The following is a 15,448-nucleotide window of genomic DNA, read 5'->3' on the forward strand; positions in this document are numbered from 1 at the left end:
GGGCGGGGGGCGCCCGCTCCGCAGCCGCCGAGGGTCGCCTCCCGGGGAGGCAGCGCGTTGTCCCTCCTGCCCCCGGGAGACCGTGGCGCGCGGCCAGCTTCGTGCTCTGCCGGGCCCCCGCCGTGGCCGGCACCGCTGTGTTCGCAGTGGGGCGTCCGTCAGCGCCTCTCTCTGCGGGGTGCAGTGGGGCGGGCGCGGCAGGAGGCCGAGTTGTTTGCAAAGTGTCTGTACCAAATTAGACTCCTCACCCGCGCTTGCCAGCCCGGCCGGTGGGGGAGGGAGTTTGTCCCGAAGTGCCTACACCGTTCTTTAAATTGAGGTGTAATTGCCATACAGTTACGTTAGTTTCAGGTGTGCGACGTGATGATGCAGTGTTTGTGTGTATTGTGTGAATGCCTCAGTACATCTACCGTAGGTGCAGAATTTTTTTCTTGTGATGAGAACTTTAAAGTTTTTTTAATGTTTGTTTATTTGGGGGGGGGAGGGGCAGAGGGCACAGGAGTCAAAGAATCTGAAACAGTTCCCGGCTCCGAGCTGTGAGCGCAGAACGCCTTCAGGGGCTCCAGCTGGCGAGCTGTGACATCCTAACCGTGGGAAGTCAGATGCTTAACTAAACCCCCCAGGCGCCCTGTAACGGGAACTTTTAAAGACCTTCTCTTAGCAACTTTCACATATGCAGTGCAATATTAAGTGTAGTCGCTTCGTTCAGTGGTCTTAATTTGTATTTGCCTTAATACTAATATGGTTGAGCATCTTTTCATGTGCTTATTCACTACTTGATTTTATTTTTTGCGAATATCTGTTCAAATCTTTTGTTTTCCTTAGTTTTTTTCTTGCTACATAGGTTTAAAATACACATATGCGTATATACACCCACACCCACGTCGGACAGGAGTCCTTTTCTCCAGTTGTTGTATATGTTACACATATTTTCCCGCTTTCAGCTTGACTCAGCCCTTTCCATGGAATCTTTGGGCTTACAGAAGCTCTTAGCCCTAGGGGGGCGCTTGTGCCAGTCTTGCCTTCCTCGGTGACTGGGCGGATCTTCTCTTGTTTAGGATACTCCTCCCTGCAGGGGGGGGGGGGCGCCCGCTGTCTTGCTTGAGCAGCACAGGCTGCCTCTCACTTGGGCGTCTTCAGGCTCCCCGGGATGGATTGCGGTGTGACGCTGGGCGTGCAAGTGTTTCTTCCACGTGGCTGTCCTGTTAGTCCAGCACCACTTACTAAACAGCCGCCCCCTGCCTCTGGCTTGTCTCCCAGCCCTGCTGGGTCCCTTCAGGCTGTGCGTGTGTCCCTGTGCTCTGACCCACCAAGTGCCCTCACTGCCACTTGACACGGAAGCCCCTCCCACTGTGTTCTTCAGGAGCCTGTCCGGCTGCCGGGCCTTCCTACTCCCCATACGTATTTGATCCTTGCTTCTGAGGTTACACATACCACGTGTTGGGATCTTGACTGCCGTCAACGAGTGAGTTGAATTTATAATGCATTCTGGGGTGAAATCATCCTAATAATACTGATACGTTTTGAATCTGGGCATATTCTTTATTTAGATCTTCTTTAATATTTGTTATAAACTATTATGATTTTCTCCATAGAGGCCTTCCATCCTGTTAGATGTATTACTAGATATTTCACATTTTTCATGCTATTGTAGGAGGTATCTGTTACAATGTTATTTTTTAGATGAGTTTGTGAATAGTATCTGTGCTACAGGCTTGCTAACTGCAGTAATTTTTTCTGCAAAGTCTTTATTTTTCTGAGTACTTCCTATTCTCTTTCCAGTTATGTTTTATTTTTCTTGCCTTACTTACTGCGCTCACCAGGACCCCTCCAGTGCATTGTCTTGTTTCTGATCACACAGGAAGAACTTTGACTGCTTTGCCAGTAAATGTTATGTTTCCTATTATTTTTGGTAGCTAGCTTTTATCTGGTTAAGGAATTCTTTTCTATTTCCAGATTTTTTTAAAGTTATAATCATGAATGAGTTTTAAGAGTTTTGTTGACATACAATTCACAAAGCATACAATTCACTCATATGAAATGTACAATTCAGTGGCTTCTAGTATCTTCACATTTGTGTAACCGTCATCCTAGACAATTTTAGAACATTTTCATCAGCCCCCAAAAAAACCCCGTACCCATTAGCAGTCTACCCTCCTTCCCTAGCCTGAGGCAACCACTAATCTGCTTTCTGTGTCTACAGATTTGTTTATTCTGGACATTTCGTGTGAATGGAATCATACAATATGTGGTCTTTTGTGATGGGCTTCTTTTACTTGGCATAGTACTTTCAAGGTTCATCCATGTTGTAGCATGTATTAGTATTTCTTTTTTACAACTGAATGCTATCCATTGTATTGATGGAACACATTTTATTCATCAACTATTCATCAGTTGATGGACATTTAGTTTGTTTATACTTTTTTACTATTATGAATAATGCTGTGAAAATTCATTACCGGTTTTTATGGGCAGGTATTTTCAATGTGGACATTGGATTTAAATTCTCAGGTATATGCCTTGGAGAAGAATTATTTAGATCATATTATAACTATTTTGAAGAACTGCCAAACTATTTTCCATAGTGGCTTCAGCATTTTTACATTTTACACCGGTGATTTCTGAGTGTTCCAATTTCTTACACCCTTCCCAACTTTGTTATTATCAGTCTTTTTGGTATATCCATCCTAGTAGTGTGAACATGGGTTTTGAAATTTATCAATGGCATGTAATTCACTGCATTAATAGAATAGCATCAGTTGTAAACCAGCTTTGCATCCCTGAGGTATAAATCTAATTTAGTCATTTTATATTGTTGGATTATGCTGCCCAGATATTTTGTGTAAGAATTTTGTATTTATGTTCACAGGTGAGATTAACCTCTGATTTGACTTTTTGAGATTGTCTTTATCAGATTTTGGTATTGAAGTTATGCTGTCCTTATAAAAGGAGTTGTGGTGTATCCTCTATTTTCCTTTTCTTTGGGGAAGTTTAATAATCTAATTATTTCTTCCTAAATGTTTGGTAGAACTTAGTAATAAAGCCATATGGGGGACCTGGATTTCCTTTGTGGGAATATTTTTGAGTATTGATTTTTTTTCTTATTATTACACACACAGACACACACACACACACACACACACACACACACACCATATTTTCTTTTTCCATTCATTGATGGACATTTGGGCTAGGATACTAATGGTATCCTAGGATACTAGGATAAATACCTAGTAGTGCAATTGCTGGGCCACAGGGTAGTTCTGTTGTTAATTTTTTGAGGAACCTGCACACTGTTTTCCGGAGCCGCTGCGCCAGTCTGCGTCCCCGCCAGCATGCGACAGAGGTCCTCTCTCTCCGCATCCTCGCCGACCGCTGTCGTTGCCTGGTTGTTAACGTTAGCCATTCTGGCGGGTGTGCGGTGGTGTCTCGGTGTGGGTTTGATTTGTGTGTCCCTGACGATGAGTGACGTTGAGCGTCTTTTCATGTGTCCGTCAGCCATCTGGATGTCCTCTTTGGAAAAGTGTCTGTTCATGTCTTTTGCCCATTTCTTCACTGGATTTGTGTTTTGGGTGTTGAGTTTGATCAGTTCCTTATAGATTTTGGATACTAACCCTTTATCTGATGTTGTTTCCAAATATCTTCTCCCATTCCTTGCCTTTTAGTTTTGCTGATTGTTTCCTTTGCTGTGCTGAGGCCTTTTATCTTGATGAGGTCCCAGTAATTCATTTTTGCTTTTGTTTCCCTTGCCTCTGGAGAGGTGTTGAGTAAGAAGTTGTTGTGGCCAAGATCAAAGAAGTTTTGCCTGCTTTCCCCTTGCGAATTTTGATGGCTTCTTGTCTTACATTTAGGTCTTTCATCCATTCTGAGTGTATTTGTGTGTGCGGTGGAAGAAAGCGGTCCAGGTTCATTTCTCTGCACGCCACTGTCCAGTTCTCCCAGCACTGTTTGCTGAAGAGACTGTCTTCATTCTACTGGATAGTCTTTCCTGCTTTGTCAGGGATGAGTTGGCCATATGTTTATGGGTCCATTTCTGGGTTCTCTATTCTGTTCCATTGATCTGTGTTTCAGTTTTTGTGCCAGTACCATCCTGTCTGGATTATGAAAGCTTTGTAATACAGCTTGAAGTTGAATAGCATTTTCATTAAGTCACATTACTTAACCTGTGATTTCTTCACTTACACTGTGTAGTTTAGAGCTGTTTATTAGTTTCTGTACATTGGAGAGGGAGAGATTTTAGTTATGTTTTGTTAGTGATTTCTAGCTATACTTGAGTGCTTATATGGGAATACAGTCTACATTATTTCAGTTGTTTGAAATTTAAGATTTGCCTAATAGCAAAATATGTAGTCAGTTGTAAACATTGCAACTGAACTTTAGAAGCAGATTTATTCACTAGTTTTGAGATCTGTTGCCCTGTGTATGTTCGTTAGGTCAGTTTATTGTATAGGTCTACTAGAGTCTTACAGATTTTTTAAAGAATTACTTTATTCATTAGTGAGAAGAGTATGGTGGTCTCAATTATAATTATAGATTTGTCTATTTCTCCTTACAGTTTTATCAACTTTTGCTTTATATATTTCGAAGCTATGTTATTAGGTACATGCAACTTCAGCATTGTTATAGTTGCCTGTTAAGCTGAACCATGGATCTGTGTATAGAGGTGTCTGTATGTGATAATGTTTTGTTCTTAAAGTCTTTTTTTTTTTTTTTTGGTCCAACTTTAATATAGATATATCAGCTTTCTTTTATTGGTATATACCAATGTATGTAGTTCTGGGACTTCATCCACACTACCAAAAATTTTTTATTTATTTATTTTAGAGAGAAAGAGAGAGAGAATGCTTGTGCATGCATGTGACTGGGAGAGGGGCTGGAGAGAGAATCCCAAGCAGGCTCTGCCCAACAGAGTGCTATCTCACTAACTGTGAGATCATGACCTCAGTAGAAACCAAGAAATCCAGAGTCAGACACTTTAACCGAGCCATGCAGATCCAGACACCCCCCAAAACCATTTTTTAAGGTAAGCTCTATACCCACTTGAACTCAGTGACCCCAAGATCAAGAGTCTCATGGTATACCAACTGAGCCACCCAGGTGCCCCTATATTATAAGAAATTATAATAAAGGGTTTATTGGCTAGGTTGCAGAAGGATTAGGCCATTCTGGGTAATATACTTTTCTGAAAGGCCTTTTTATTTTCTTGGTAGTAAAAGGGTTTTTTTTTTTCCATTTTTTTTTAATGCTTATTTATTTTTGAGGGGAGGGGTTGTTTGTGTCCGGAGGAGGGGCAGAGAGAAGGCGACAGAAGATCTAAAGTGGGCTCTGTGCCGACAGCAGAGAGCCTGATGTGGGGCTCAGACTCACGAATCGTGAGATCATGACTTGAGCCAAAGTCAGATGCTTAACCTACTGAACCATCCGTGCACCCCCTCCCTCCCCCCCCTTTTTTTTTTTTTTTTTTTTTTTAGTATTTTAAGTAATCTCTACACCCACTGTGGGGCTTAAACTCACAACTCCAAAATCGAGAGTCTCATGCACTACTAACGGAGCCAGCCAGGTGCCCCAAGAAAATTTTCTGGAACATCTTAATTTACTTAGCTAACTTAATTAGCTTTCTCAAGTTATTTAAGGGTCTATCTAATACCTTTGAAATGTCATTCTAAAGATTAAGCTTTTCTACGTAAGACCATAGATCCAGGGGGACTAGATGATCTGGCTGGATGTGTTCCACATTGTATTAGCGTTCTCCAGAGAAACAGAACCGAGAGAGAGAGAGAGAGAGAGAGAGAGAGAGAGAGAGAGCAAGCGAGCGCCCGATAAATACTTCTATATGCCATCTATGGGGGTGCTGGTGGAAGGAATTGGCTCATATGATTGAGGACTCAGAGAAGCCCCACGATCTGCAGCCAGCGTGCTGGACACCCGGGAGGGCTGCCGAGGAGTGCTAGTCAGAAAGCCCAAGCTGGAGACCCAGGAAGAGCCAGTAGTTCAGTCCAGATCCAAAGCTGGAGAAGGCCAGTGTCCCAGCTCAGCTCCGCAGGGGCTCTGTCTGCAGTTGGCTGAGTGAGGCCCACCCGTATCGGGGAGGGCGGGCTCTTCTAGGGTGCCGGGTCAGACGGTGCTCTCCCCCCATCGGACACCCCTAGAATCAGTGTTTGACCAGATGTCCCGCACCGGCCCAGTCATGTGGACCCAACAGCTCAACCACCACAGACCACTTCTGCTACGCTCCGAGCCCGGCTTACTGGTTTTGTGATGGCTGTATTCTTCTTCAGAGCTAGGTAAACAGCAGCCGGGGCCATTACCGGGGAGGAGGAGAGCCCTGAGTGACCCAGTCTGCTAGTTTGTGTGGTAAAGGAGCACGGAAGTAGGTCAGGGCTCCTGCTCTTTAAGAAGGTTTTATTCTGGTTCCGGATAGAAGGATGGTGTCTTGACAGTGGGGGCAAATGACTTCTGGATACAATGGACGTGAGGTGTTTTGCTAACTACAGTGTCATAAAGTGTCAGCGGTGACTTCGGGCCACGGGAGCCACATTTGCAAAGGCGCTTCAGGACTCGTGAAGGCTGCCGGGTAAAGCCAGCGGCCGCTTTGTCCAAGGCGCTGACGTCGACGCCAGCAGGAGTCTTAGAGCAGCGGGGCTGGGCGACACTGTGTGGTACGTAAAGCTACCCGACTTCGGGGTGACCTCGGGAAGTCTTGGGGATCCCAGTGGCCAGTGACTGGGAGGGCTACAGGCTTCCCCGCGGAACGGCGGCCGCTGCGAAGGAGCAAGACACAGCCTCTCCCCGGGACGTGCCCGCGGCTGTGACGTGCTCTGAGCCCTCCCGTCGCTGTGGCTGCCTCACCGAGAAACCTTGGACTAACATCACAGCTCGGAAACTTGGCCGCGTGAGCTCAGGAAGAAGGAAGCGCCCCACTTTTGCTTGGAGGATCTCAGCCGCTCAGACACAGAGAAGCAGCTCGGTTTGCAACCCGGGGGCAGAGGGTCGGATGAGGAGTGTCGGAATGTGACACCCACCTCTCTTCCCTGTGTTGTGTTCACGTCACAGTTCCAGCACAGACCTTTCCTGCGCACGGGCCCACCACTGAACTCTGGTGCCCCCCTGGAATTAGCACTTCTGTTGTTTTTCTGCGGTGCCAGCGGCAGGATCGCCCCCTACTGCTGGTGCAGGACGGCGGTTCCCTCTGTCGTCCTGCAGTTTCCAGTGGCACGTTTGGGGGAGCTTTTCACAATTAATCTTTAGTCTTTAATCTGTTCTAGAAAATCTCAGCAATTTCGTCTCCCTTCTTTCACTCAGCAGCATTATTTTAATACCCATGTGTTATGTATACTAATAGTTTATAACTTTTGTTTTTAAGCTTATTTCTTTAAGTGACCCCTGTACCCATCCTGGGGCTGGAACTCACAACTCAGAGATCAAGAGTCGCATGCTTCACTGACTGAGCCAGCCAGGCTCCCTATATATAGTTCATAGCTTTTACTAATGAGTAGGCTGCCTTGGTGCGGATGTGCCCATTGACGGGTATGTCCCTGTGTGGACTGCCGTTCTCTGGGGGACAGGGATGGCAATGTCCTTTTTTTTTTTTTTTTAATGTTTATTTTTGAGAAGAGTGTGCATGCACATGAGTGGGGGAGGGGCAAGGAGAGAGGGAGACAGAGGATCTAAAGCAGGCTCTGCAGTGACAGCAGGGAGCCCACTGTGGGGCTTGAACTCACAAACCATGAGCCCAAGTTGAACACTTCACCAACTGAGCCACCCAGGCAGACTGCTCTCCAAGATAGCGGTGGCTCTCACCCACCCGCCAGTGACTTGCAAGGGCTCCCGTGGTCCTCTACATGTGGTAGTGTCTTTCTCATTTCAGGCATTTTTTTTTTTTAAAGATTTTATTTTGGGGCACCTGGGTGGCTTGGTCAGTCCAGCTTCTGACTTCGGCTCAGGTTGTGTTCTCACAGTCTGTGAGTTTGAGTCCCACGTCGGGCCTGTGCTGACAGCTCAGAACCTGGAGCCTGTTTCAAATTCTGTGTCTCCTGTCTCTCTCTGCCCCTCCCCTGTTCATGCTCTGTCTCTTTCTCTCAAAAATAAGTAAGCATTGGAGTTCTTCCATCTAGACACATAAGGCTGTATCTCCCTCTTTTTTTTCCCTCTCTCTCTTTTCTCTCAACTCAGCAACATGAGCGTGGATCCAGCTCAACCCCAGTGCCAGCCTTGCCCCGAGGTGCCTGATTCTAGGGACACTTCTCCAATGCCTCAGATTTATGGGCCTCAAGAAAATTATGCATCCTTGCAAATGTCATCTGCTGAGACCCCCCCACAGGGAGACCGTCTCTCCCCTTCCTTCCTCCACGGATCTGCTTATTCAGGACAGCCCAGATCCTTCCACCAGTCCCAGCGTAAAAGTGCTACCCACTTCTGCAGAGGAGATCACCAGGAAGAAGGAAGATCCAACTCCGGGCAAGAAGCAAGATCAGAACCGTCTTCTCTCAGACCCAGCTCTGTGTACTCAGTGACCGATTTCAGAGACAGAAATACCTCAGTCTCCAGCAGATGCAAGAACTTTCCAACATTCTGAACCTTAGCTATAAGCAGGTCAGGACGTGGTTCCAGAACCAGAGAATGAAATGTAAGAGGTGGTAGAAAAACAACTGGCCAAAGAGTCACAACACTGGGACTCAGAACAGTTCTGTGACTCCAGAGTGCCCAGGCTTCTATTCGTATCACCAGAGATACCTGATGAACACTTCCAGAACCTTCCAGTATGGAGCAACCAGCCCTGGAATGGCAGCCGTGGGGCAGCCAGACTGGAACAGTCAGACCTGGGGCCCCCCAAGCCTGGGGCGGCCCGCCGCCCGACGGCGGAGAGGAGCCCCGCAGCCCCAGACCCAGTTCCCGCAAAGTCACGTCGGCAGTTTGCAGTCCATCCTAGAAACGGCTGGGGAGGCCATAGTGTCCTGCAGCAGCCCCCTAAGTATTTTGGTGCCCAGCAAATAATGGATTTCTTCCCAAATTACTCTGAACATACAGCCTGAAGATGCCAGACGATGAGTGATGAGTACGTTAATCAGTCTCCATCTGGGCAGTGGCGGGATTCCTTCCAGAATTTGTCTGTTAGGGTCCTGTATATCTGCCTTGGTATTCTGTTTTTTGTTATGTTTATTCCATCAATCAAGGTAGTATGAGGAGTCCGATCAAGGAGGATTCCATAGCTTTGGCTGCTGTGCACAACATGCTAAAAGATGTTTCTGGCTATAGATAAGTAGATATAATACTAATTTGGATATATCTTTAGGTTCCAGAATTGAACCTCAAGGATAGGAAGTAAACAGGGGCGCCTGGTGGCTCAGTGGAGCGTCCGGCTTCAGCTCAGGTCATGATCTCACGGTTCCTGGGTTCAAGCCCTGCGTCGGGCTCTGTGCTGACAGCTCAGAGCCTGGAGCCTTTCTTTAGATTCTCCCATCCGAGTACTAACCAGGCCCGACCCTGCTTAGCTTCCGGGATCAGACGAGATTGGGCGCGTTCACGGTGGTGTGGCCGTAGACCTGTCTTCAGATTCTGTGTCTCCCTCTTTCTCTGACCCTCCCCTGTTCACGCTGTCTCTATCTCTCTCAAAAATAAATAAAGCATTAAAAATATATATATTAAAAAAAGAATAGGAAGTAAAAAAAAATAAGCATTAAACAATTTAAAAAATATTTTTTATTTTTAAGCAATCTGTATGCCTAATGTGGGACTCAAATTTACAGCCCTGAGGTCAGCAGTCGCACATTTTCCCAGCTGAGCCAGCCAGGTGCCCCCAGGTTTGTACTTCCACAATGGCTAGTGACATTGAGCATCTTTTCTTGCCAGTCTTACACTGCAAATCTTCACATATTTAAAAAAATTTTTTTAAAGTTTATTTCTCAGAGACAAGGAGAGCCAGCGGGGGAGGGGCAGAGAGAGAGGACATGAGAGAATCCCAAGCAGGCTCACTACTGTCACCACAGCCCAACCTTGAACTCATGAACCGTGAGGTCATGACCTGAGTCAAAATAGAGTCAGACCCTTAACCAACTGAGCCACTCCTTCACATATTATTTTTAATTGATGTAAAATTACATTGTCTTACACATTTAAGCAATTTTTAAAATTCATTTATTTTTTTAAATGTTTCTTTTTGAGAGAGAGAATGCACGGGCATGCACACGATTGGGGGAGTGACCAAGACAGAGGGGCCCAGAGAATCCCAAGCAGGCTTAGCACCGTTAGTGCAGAGGGGCTTTGAAGTCCTGAGCTGTGACAGCATGACCTGAGCCCATCAACGCTGAACTGACTGAGCCACCCAGGTGCCCCCCTTCAGTCCTTGTTTTTTTTTAAATAAAACATTTTTTTAATGGGGATTTATTTATCTTTTTCTTTTATATTGTCAAATTGATTTCCATATATCACCCGGTGCTCATCCCCTCAAGTGCCCTCCTTCATGTCCATCACCCCCCAAAACATTATCTTTAATATTCAGCCATGTTGGGACTCCTGGGTGGCTCAGTCGGTTAAGTGTCCAACTTTGGCTCAGGTCATGCTCTCACGGTTTATTACATCGAGCCCCACATCAGGCTCTGTGCTAACATCCCGCAGCCTGGAGCCTGCTTCAGATTCTGTGTCTCCCTCTCTCTCTGCCCCTCCCCGCTTGTGCTCTCTCTCTCTCTCTCTCTCTCTCTCAAAAAATAAATAAATATTAAACAAAATTTAATATTCAGCCATGTTGCTGTTTATCTAATCTAAGAGTTGGCAAACTGACCTGTGACCTATCTGTAAGGTCTGTGAGCTAAGAATGTTTGCACATTATTAAAAGGGTTGTTTGAGTCTGTCTCATAATCCTTTTTTCTTATTTAACGTGGCCCACAAACCCTAAAACAGTCACTGTCAGGCCCTTCAGAGAAAAATGGGCTGACTCCTGCTCAACCACGCCCCCTTGGTTGGTGTCCCTGTGCACATCACTCCAGCCCTGGGTGGCAGGCTGTGACCAGCTTGGTTGTGACAAGTAGTGCTGTAGCACAGAGCTTCTTAACCAAGGTCACTGTGAAGATTTCTTTGGAATCTGTGTCCAGGGGTGGAAGTGTTGGGTCACGGAATGTATTTGTTTAAATGGTGACATTGTGGTGTCCACACTCCCACCTGCAGTGCCTCAGGGTACTCGTATTCCCCCTCACTCTTCCCCCAGTTGGTTTTGTCTGCTTTTCTGATTTTGTGGATCAGATGGTTAGAAATTGATATCTTGTGTTCGAGACATCTGCTCCCTATGTTCAATGCCTTCTCAGATTTCTTCTTTGCACATTGCCTATTAAAAGCATCTGCCTTTGTTTCTATTGGGATTGCTATCTTGTTGATTTGCCGGGACTCTTTGTATATTTTGGATAGTAAACCCTTCTGGTCTTGAACATCACAGATTGCATCTAATACACAATAATTTTTTGGTTTATGTTTTGTGCTTTAGAAGTTTTAAGAAGTCTTTAGATGTGCCTCTTTTGTTTCTTTTCACTTTGTAGTTCTTCCATTCAGAGACAGGTCTTCACTACATCAGGAGCTCACCTTCGTATGTGCTGTTATATTGGAAGCCAGTTTTATTTTTCTCTGTTCTGAGTCCAGGATCTGTGTCCAACCACGCGTTTTTTCTCATGGATTTGTGGTGCTGTGTGCAAATGAGAGAGAAACCGCGTGCACGCACACGAGTGTGTGTGTGCCTGAGGGCGTGCAAGGGTACCCTCTTGGCAAGAACTAGAAGGTCCTTTCTTATTCAAGCATCTGTCTTCCCTGGAAACCCAGTGAAAGCATACCATGAGAACATGTCTGAAGATCGGATTCTTTTTTTTTTTTATGGATGGTTTTTGTTTTTGTTTTTGTTTTTGTTTTTGAGAGGCATAGAAAGACAGTCCAAGCAGGGGAGGGTCAGAGAGAGAGGGAGATACAGAATCTGAAGCAGGCTCCAGGCTCTGAGCTAGCTGTCAGCACAGAGCCCACGAACCGTGAGATCATGACCTGAGCTGAAGCTGGACGCTTAACCGACTGAGCCACCCAGGCGCCCCTTGATGTTTATTTTTGAGAGAGAGAGAGAGAGAGACTGAGCATGAGCAGGGGAGGGGCACAGAATCCAAAGCAGGCTCCAGGCTCTGAGCTGTCAGCACAGAGCCCTGTACTGGGCTCAGACTCACTAACTGTGAGATCATGACCTGAGCCGAAGTCGGACGTTCAACTAACTGAGCCACCCAGCTGCTCTTGAAGGTAGGATGCTTGTTGAAGATTTGGTTTACTCTAAAAGGGTTGGGGGCGACGGGGTGGAACAGTCAGTTAAGCATCTGACTTTGATTCAGGTCATGGTCTCACAACTTGTGAATTCAAGCCCTGTGTTAAGGGTGCTGTCAGCTCAGAGCCCAACTTGGTTCCGCTGTCACTCTCTCTGCCTCTCCTCTGCCTGCACTCTCTCAAAAATAAAAATAAATAAATAAACAAACCAAAGCACAGCCCAGCAGACGTTTACTTCCGTAGAGTGCTGAATGACAGGGCATCCGAGATCCAGGTGCTGGCTGACTCTGTCTTCCGAGGGCCGTCCTCCTGGCCTGCAGATGGCAGCCTCCGGCTGTGCGCCCACACGGGGGGAGAGCTCTGGGGTCCCTCTTGTACAAGGCAGGCGCCCCTGGCCTCAGGACCATCACCTCCCACTGCCATCACATTGGGAATTAAGGCTTCAGCATATAGTTTGAGGGAGCACACATTCAGTCCATAACAGTAGTCTTTTTGTTTTTAACCTCCCTCCTTTTTTTTTCTTTTCACATTTTAATAAAAATATCGTCCATTTTGCCCTATGGTGGTTGTACTGGTTTGCGGGGGTTGCTGTGACAGTAGCGCAGTGGCTTAGAACAGCAGACATACACGGTCTCCCGGCTCCGGGTGGCCTCGGTCACTCAGCGGCCTTCTCCCTGTTTCTTTACTTCGTCTTTCTTCTCTGAGTACCTCATTTGTGTCCAAGTTTTCCTTCTTTCTAAGAACACCAGTTGTAAGGACTTCATTTTAACTTGACCACCTCTGAAAAGGCCCTGTTTCCGAACAGAGTCCTATTCTGAGCAGTAGGCAGTAGGACATATCCTTTTGGAGGAGTAGTTCAACTTAAAATACTACATTTGCACGGCGCCTGGGTGGCTCAGTTGGTTGAACATCTGATCTTGATTTTGGCTGAGGTCATGATCCCAGGGTCATGGGATTGAGCCCTGCATCAGGCTCTGTGCTGAGCGTGGAGCCGACTTGGGATTTTCTCTCTTCCCCCACACTTCTCCCCCAGCTGCACTCGCTTGCTCTCAAAAAAAAAACCATCAAAAACAAGGGCACCTGGGTGGGTGGCTCAGTTGGTTGAGCGTCTGACTTCAGCTCAGGTCATGATCTCACTGTTCACTGAGTTCGAGCCCCGCATCCGGCTCTGTGCTGACAGCTCAGAGCCTGGAGTTGCTTTGGATTCTGTGTCTCCCTCTCTCTCTGCTCCTCCCCTGCTCACCCTTTGTCTCTCTCTCTCTCTCAACAAAAACAAAAATACTAGGTTTTCGTGAACACAGGTGGATTCTCAGTTTAGTCTGTGCTCACGTGTGAGCTGTTTTGAGAGCAGGTCTTTCCCCTTGCTCGTCTCTGCGGCTCTGACACCCCACCCCGCCTGGCTCTCAGGACTGACTATGTCTGTAGAACAGCTAAATCATTAGAGGGGCTGGTGAGTTGTTCATCTCCTCTTGGGGAGGCTTGAGGGGGAAGCCATGCACGCGTCATTCTCTTCACTGCCTCATAGGGTCCACTTTACTGGTTGCTCTCCGGTTGGTGGGCACGGCGCTGTTCCCCACCTTTTGCTGCAGGGAATGCCCTGCCTGCGTGTCCCTTCCCCCGGGTGTGGAAGAGAGCAGGGGAACATGTTCGTTCTGGCAGGGGTGGGGAGGAGAGTGCATAGGATAGGAATTGTGATTCGGGTTGCCAACATACACGCGTAGATGTTCCGCACACTTACGTTCTGGCATCGGCGTGTGGCCACCTACCCTGCAGGGCGGACACTGAGAGCGAGCGGGCCTGCGCTGCTGTTCCTTCACTTGGGGCGGGAGTTGTGGCATGGGGACGCAAGAGAGTGTGCTGTGCTTTTCCAGGGAATGGTGACAGATTTGGGGTCCAGGCTGTCCTCGCAGAGGCCCTGTCCCATACCACCAGGCTCACGGGTGGGAAGCTTGTCTCCTTTCCTTTTGTGTTTCCCTGACGTTGAGTGAGGCTGAGGATCCTTTGCGTTTTTAAGAGTTTTGAATCGTTTTCTGGTAAATTTCTTTTACTGATTTGTAGGATCAAGCGTGTGCGTGTGTGCGCGTGCGTGCACATGCGCGTGTTTAATACCTGTAATAGGGGTCGCAAGTACTTTTTCTCTAGTTTGTCGTTGCTCTTTTGATTATATTTACGGGATTTGTAGTTTTTGGTCTTTCCATGCCCAAACAGTTCTGTAGTAAAATTGATGTTCTTGCCTTTTATAGACTCCTTGGTTTAGAATCATACCTACAAGGGTCTTTCTCACTTAGCAATCACAAAAAAAGATTTCTGTGGTTTCTTCTAGTATTTTCACAGTCTTATTTTTCACATTGAAATCTAACCCATTTGCCCCTTACTTGGGAGTAAAGTGAGCGGTGCGGAGCATAGTCTATCACGTGGCCCATGCGTAACGCATTCTCACACTCTTGTTACCTTCTTTTTAAATACTTTTCTGGTTTTTCTTTGTTGATTTTCTTAGAGGAACATTGAATTAGAGTGTCCAGTTGTGTGAAGAAAATCGGGAACTTGAGGGGTGCGTGGCCCCAGACTCCTCGGCCCGAGGAGGACGGCCCCCCCGCCAGCCCAGCGGGCCTGCGCAGGGCTCCTGCCCTCGCCTGCTCCGTCGCCTTCTGTCGTCTCGCTGCGCTCGGAGTCCCCGCTCTGCTGCATGTGTCTTGTTCTCGGAGAGGCTTGTGAACAGGGCCCTGCAGCTGGTCACAGGCATCCCGTGCGCCGGAGGAGCGTTTGCCGAATACCGGGTTTTGCCTTTTGTTCCTCTTTGCTTTGACTCTGGCTGTGGCCGGGCCAGTGCCTTCGGAATTCAAGCTCCTCTTGGCTGAAGTCCGTGCTTCCTGACCCAGCCGTTTGCAGGGCTTCGTCCCCGAGACGGGACTGCCCGGGGCCGCCCGGCCGCCGCTCAGCTGCGCCCCCGGGCACTCAGACATCTGACGGCCCGGCCGTGATGCCGGAACTGCAGACAGTGCGCCGGCTCGGGCCAGGCTGCCCCGGTTTCCCTCGCAGGCACATCCGCACAGGGTTCTCCCTCGAGTAGTTTTGCAGAGTCAGGTCCTCGCAGAGGCCTCGCTCTGCTCACGCGCTCGCGGTCAGCGGGGGGTGCGGCCATGGCCGTGCTGGCCCGCGCGGCCCCTCG

General features: G+C 47.4%; 1 protein-coding gene and 1 pseudogene across 1 annotated transcript in view; both read left to right on the forward strand.

Moving 5' to 3' along the window:
- The window catches only part of NELFA (negative elongation factor complex member A), a 25,543-nt gene that overhangs the window by 1,313 nt on the left and 8,782 nt on the right, over positions 1-15,448 (forward strand). The gene's annotated exons all lie outside the window — the stretch shown is intronic.
- Positions 8,170-9,081, forward strand: LOC115299982 (annotated as a pseudogene).

Source organism: Suricata suricatta, chromosome 1, assembly GCF_006229205.1.
Source record: "Suricata suricatta isolate VVHF042 chromosome 1, meerkat_22Aug2017_6uvM2_HiC, whole genome shotgun sequence".
NCBI classification, from domain to species: domain Eukaryota; kingdom Metazoa; phylum Chordata; class Mammalia; order Carnivora; family Herpestidae; genus Suricata; species Suricata suricatta.